This window comes from Strix uralensis, chromosome 1 (assembly GCF_047716275.1).
Source record: "Strix uralensis isolate ZFMK-TIS-50842 chromosome 1, bStrUra1, whole genome shotgun sequence".
NCBI lineage: Eukaryota > Metazoa > Chordata > Aves > Strigiformes > Strigidae > Strix > Strix uralensis.
Genome location: NC_133972.1, coordinates 24,971,204 through 24,977,203, shown reverse-complemented (window position 1 = coordinate 24,977,203; position 6,000 = coordinate 24,971,204). Strand labels below are relative to the sequence as shown.

The following is a 6,000-nucleotide window of genomic DNA, read 5'->3' as shown; positions in this document are numbered from 1 at the left end:
AATACTTCGGCTTCATCTTAATATGTACAGGAAAAGCACAGAATCACACCTTGGTGTCTCTTCCTGTTAGCATTTCACACCTTGAGAGCTTGTGACACCAGTCACGCTGAGAAGTGTTTACTATTAAATATAACAAATTAGCGATAAAAGGGACAGATTTGAGGGAAAACAAGAGGAACAGGATTCAGCAACAGATTATGTTCTTGCAACGTCGGGTTACTTACACTTGAAACTCTGCCAGAATCAAGCAAATCCTACTTATCATTGCAAAATCTTTGCCAAAGCACACCCAAGGGCAAAAGTCTCTCAAACAAACATACATAGATTAAAAGCTGCCAGAAAGATCAGCTAGCGGGCTTGCTGCCTTCTACTTCTTGTACACTGGCAACTTATTACAGACAGAACCAAGTCCAACCTTTTTCAGGTGCAGGATATTCCTACGCTGGTTTACCTGAGCAAGTCTTCAGCAACTAATAATGCCCCACAGTGAGGTCATTTTACAGTTTATCCCACCATCAGCTCTGACATACTTAATTGAGAAATGACTTTACAGAACACGATGCAGCAGCTTGGGAAGCCAGCCGAACAGTGTGGTAAGATAACCAAATGCAACTTGAGACAACTTGAGTGTAAGGACTGGGGTTTTTTTCCCACCCCCCTCAACAGGCTAAAACATCTTCAACCCGATTTTAGAAGCAGGTTAATTTATACAAAGAAACATAAGTTCTACATTCAAGAAACAAATCCTAGACAGACATAGTTCTGTCATGAATTTCTCACGCAGAGTATCTTGAATGACAAGATGTTAAGTGGTACAAGCTGATGCCACTGCTGCAGGAAAAAAACATGTTTGGCTGGGTTATAGCAAACCTATAACAAGCCCTCCTCTTCCAACTACAACCTCTTACATTATTTTTGCTGATGCCAATGGAAAACCTGTCCAAAGACTGAAGGAAAATGGCCTAAAACGTATCATGTCTTCAGCTAGGAAGAGGAGAAGAAATTGATACTAAAATGACTTTCAAGCTTAGAAGGGTGGAAAGTGAATCATAAAATACAGCATTCATCAAAAAATGAGATAATCCCCCACTAGCAAAGGTGAGCTGGAAGATCCATAGTAGCACTGCTGCACTCCTGGGTATACAGTAGTCTCTCGGCAGGAAACTCCCAACTGTACAGCAAAATTAGTAGGTACAAGACAGCAATACCAAATTTGCACACAAATATTCTCTTTCAATATGGGAAAGCAGCTAAAATTCACAGAAACTCAGACAGATCATGGCTTATATCAAAACCAATCTCTGTGTTGTTGCTGTTTATGTAGAGATAGTAGTAACATTCAAGTGACAAGTTCCCTGCTTTTGGTGGAACAGAGAAGAAAAGGAGCAAGTTTTTGAAGCCCTCACACAGAAAAGGCAGCATACTAAAAGTGTCCATAAGCACATCTTATATATTAGACATTATCCATCCAGAAACACCAAAGATCCAGATTTCTGAATAAAAATTATCTTTCCCACATTTGCTGAGATTTCAGTCTTCTGGGAGTCAGTTTTACCATCTCTCCAGCCTTTCAGCGAAGACTTAATTAAAAAGCCTATGCTCCTAACATTAAGAACTAGGATAAATGTATAAATCTTGAGATTTGGTCATAAAACCCCCTTTATACCATAGGGGGGGGGAGCAGGGGAAAAAAACGGTCACAAGTATCCACCCACATCTTTGTACATCACCTACACACTTTCCATTTCAAAATACTGCAGTACACTTACCCTTGAATATGACATTAACTTGATTACAAATACGACCATCTGTTTTAGGTTTTATTCTTCCCCAAAATACCACAAATTTGCAGTGTGCTTCATATTTTTGCTTTTATGTCCCACTAAACTCATCATTGAACGTGCATCTTGAAAGAAAATTAGCTACCTCCTTCAAAAGGGAAGTGTTATTATAGATATACTGATTTATAAGAGACAGGACAATGGGTGCCCCGTGCTGACAGCAGCATGGCTCTCTTGGTATTGTACGGGATACAGTTATATACAATCCAACTCATAGCCACCTCCACTATCAACTTCAAAACACAAGTTGCTACTCAAGATATATGGGTATGTTACAAGTTCAGAAAAATCTCACATTTCAAGACAGTGTTGAGTCTACTCTTCCCCTTCTGGCAAGCAGCATGTTTATGGCAGACCTGAGTATGGGAATTATTTCACACCCTTACATACTTAGGGAAGAAATAGGCCAGATGACAGAAAATACTCTGAAACAGCACAGAATTGGCAATCTCAATATATTTACAGGCAAAGAAGCATATCGCACCGTAATTTAAATTATTGCTTCTTGTGGGCAAGTGTGGTATTCCTTGATCGAGACACAGGACTTGTTTGGTGTTTATTTTCCCCTCTGAAGCACAATGATTCAGGACCACTGTGAGGATGTTTTTAAAATGAAGGTGTTGCCTACGATTAGAGCTACGTCTACAGCATGGTCATCGCCAACTGACCAACACAGCTGGAGGGTGACAGAAAGCTTACGTAGGTGAATTTCCACGGGCATTTTCAAACCCAAGCATCACTCTCACGCTTCCACCATCATTCTAGGCTTGGTCTGTATTACCGATTTTGATACCAAAAAACCTCCCACAGCCTTTCAGAAGAGATTTATGGATACCAAGAATGCCAAACTAGGAACTAAGGCTGACCTCCCATCAGTTCCTCCAATAATCCAAGGTATTGCTGCTCTACCATGCTGATGGAAGTAGCAACTCTTACCTTCAAAACCACGCACCAGTGCGATTGCTAGTGGCATGCTTTTCAAACACTGGTCCTAAATGTAGGACAGCAGTGATAACTGCTGGGTCTTTAAACCAGCTACTTGCATCTGAATACAGAAAATCAATGTTTTTAAAAAACAGTAAATTAACTAGAAATATGAACTACCAAAACTGATCTTAAATTGTAAACAGATTTATGTTTATAATATTTACCTACTTAATCCCCAAGCCAAAGGCTATCTATGGCCTTGGGGCACAGGACACCAGAACACTTACCTACCCCCTTTACATCATTACAGGTGAGTTTTCTGTAGGCATGAAGCCAACAGTAAACATTAAATCAATGCAAATGCAAAAGCTTTACTTTCAGAAGGTAGCAGGAACTTAAAACATTGGAAAAGTGGGCCTGCAGGCACACTACTATTCAAATATTTCAGGTGCTGTAATTCCTCACCACCCTCCACCCCCCCCCCCCCCCCCCCCCCGATAATACAAGGCAACACAAATATTCTCGGCTAAAAAGGAATCTGTACAGGGAATAACTGTACATTTGATGTGACTACAGAATTGAAAGTGTGACAAAATGATTCTGCTCCCACTGAAAAAGAGAATACAACAGGGTCCCATAGTTACACGTTCGCTGAAACCAGTGATGCAAGCCCAAAAATGTAGAAACTGCACCGGCGATTACAATAATTAATCTAATTTGGACTCCTTTAGATTTGCAGCATAACAAAGGCATTTTACAGAGCAACATTCAGGAGAAAATGTTATCCAGGCAAGAATTGCTCTGCAAGCAAGATAGGAGAGTTTAATAACATGCACTGAACTTGTTCTCCAGATAGCAGCAGTTGCTCCTGTTCTTTGCCCTTTTTGATATGAATCACAGTAGCAACAGAGAGAAAAATGTACTTAAACAAAAAAAGAAAAGCAGAATTATGTATGTACAAGAAAAACGTTTGAAGTGTTGTGCAATTTATTTGAACTACTGAAACCACTAAAAACGCTGTCGCTAATAAATATTCATAAACTCTCCCTGTGCGGTGAAATTCAAAAACTACAATTAATTCTTGATATAAAAAGTATGCTTCTAAGCCCTGATATCTGTTCATTCCAGTTTTTGTCTTTTTTTCTCCTGTCTTTTTTTTTTTTTTGAACTATGATACTTTATGGGAACTAATATTTATCCACAGTTTTATTTGGTGTACCCCCCAGAGACATCCTGTGTTTTGTGGAGCCCTGGTTATACCAATATAATACAGTAAAATAATAATAAATTAAACAAATGCAGGTGCATTTTAAAAAAAGATACCAAACCACACCACACTGTCAAATGCTGGTTTCCACATGAAGAGACCAAGGATTTAGATGCAAAGTACTACAGATCTTGCCATCAAAAAATGTTCAAACAAGGAAACAAAAACTGGCGTGTTTTAAAAATTAAACACAAATCCCACCTCGATGTTATCTCACCAATGCCTATAATAACCTCTTGCTATGCCCACATTTGCAGTTATTCATTTACACCTCAGGAGGCAGCCTGGAGATGAGAGTAGTACAATAAAATAATTACCTGAAACATTTTTAAAAAAATACCCGTTAAACAAATTACCTTAACTGGCAGCACTTAAAACTGGTAATAATTCTTTTTTTTTTCCTATTTAAAAAAAAGTTGCATAGCTGTAAGATTTTGCTTTGCTGCATTTTTTTTTGTTTTTACTCACAAGCAGTAAAAGAGAAGTTTTAGTTTCTTAAATAGCAATACAATGTGCAGATTTCAACAATCCCTATAGCTTGATCAATATAAATTAGTTACCTGTCTTGGTTTTACTCTTTGGACTGCATTGTGACAAAGGTTTAGTTACAAAATTTTGAAATATAGTATTCCTATGCAGAGAAGTTTATGTTTTCTGTTCCTGAAAAAAGTGAAGAACGTAAAACAGGGTGTGAATTCAGTAAGTTAAGGTCACTGTTAGATCATATTTAGTTTGCCATTTACTCTTCTTCAGCCAACGAGAAGGTGAAAATGTTCCCACTCAAAATCGGGGCCATCCTCCTACAAGGGTCTCAGATAGCACGTATCGAATGTCTCCGCTTCCACTTGAGGCAGTAGGAAACATGTCCAATAACCCGCTTCTTCACAGAACCAGAAGTTAGGCTGAAATTAGGAACTTTGGCCTTCAATACAAAACAGTGTCAGTAATGTCTGTGGGGAGTCGATTGTTACAGAATGTGCAGCATTTTCAAAATCCCTGTGTGTTCTTTGCATGAGTGTTTGGTATACCGAGCACTACTGGCAAGTAACCAGTGTCTGCTATGCTTTTTCCATGTCACTGTCCATCTTTGCCTTTTTCAGCCACAAAGAACGGTAAGTCTCAAGCCAGGCACGCTGTGTTCAGCAAGGGAACCTCACATCTCGTACGTTTTCTGATCAGTGGAAGCAGCTGTTGAAAAAGCAGAAGACAAAGTATCGTTATTTCAGTATATAACACACTCAAACAGCATGAGCACAACCACTGTGTCTTCCTTCCCCTTTTCCTTAAACCCCCAGTTATCACCATCTCTGCTGTCAAAAAAAGCAAACAGAATTTAACGTGAGGTTAGACACCCATGAGCATGTGGAGACAAATGTGCTCATAAACAGCATGTAGGCTTCTTCCACAATTCAGTTGTTGGGGGCCATATAGGAAATGTGTTTGTTTATTAATTTTGGCTAACACTGCCCTGAGGTTAAAGCAATTATCCCTGTAGCAGGATACCTTCCTTCATGTTTTCTCTGCTACCCCTGCAACAACCATAGCACTGCAATGTGACCTGCAACACAGACTCATGGAAGCAAGATGAAACAAATGAACAAATAACTGCCAATGATGAAGTCTTCAGATTTATTTTTTTTTTAATTCCCATCAGAACAACAAAACCAAACCCTCAGCTACCAGCCAGAATTTCAGACATCTCCATTTCTCTAAGAATTATGATGATTGTTGGTGTGTTTTGCCAAGCTTAGAGGCAGTAGTTTAGTTCAAGATAAAGTTTTCAAACTAGTCAACCAGAAGAATAAATCTATCCTTTAAACCTTTGACACCAATTGCAGATCTGCAATCATTAACACAAAACATAAGCTGGAAAAATGTGAACCTCTGTGAGATGGGATGGATAGAAACATGTTAATATTTATATATTTTAAACATTCTGGAATGCATTAACACGAAGGTGGTTTT

General features: G+C 38.8%; 1 protein-coding gene across 1 annotated transcript in view; it reads right to left on the bottom strand.

Moving 5' to 3' along the window:
* Positions 1 to 3,564: 3,564 nt before the first annotated feature.
* ZNRF2 (zinc and ring finger 2) overlaps positions 3,565 to 6,000 on the bottom strand; it is a 56,767-nt gene continuing 54,331 nt past the window's right edge. The window contains exon 5 of the mRNA XM_074860398.1: positions 3,565 to 5,223. The gene's annotated coding sequence lies outside the window, so the exon portion shown is untranslated. The remainder of the gene's footprint in view (positions 5,224 to 6,000) is intronic.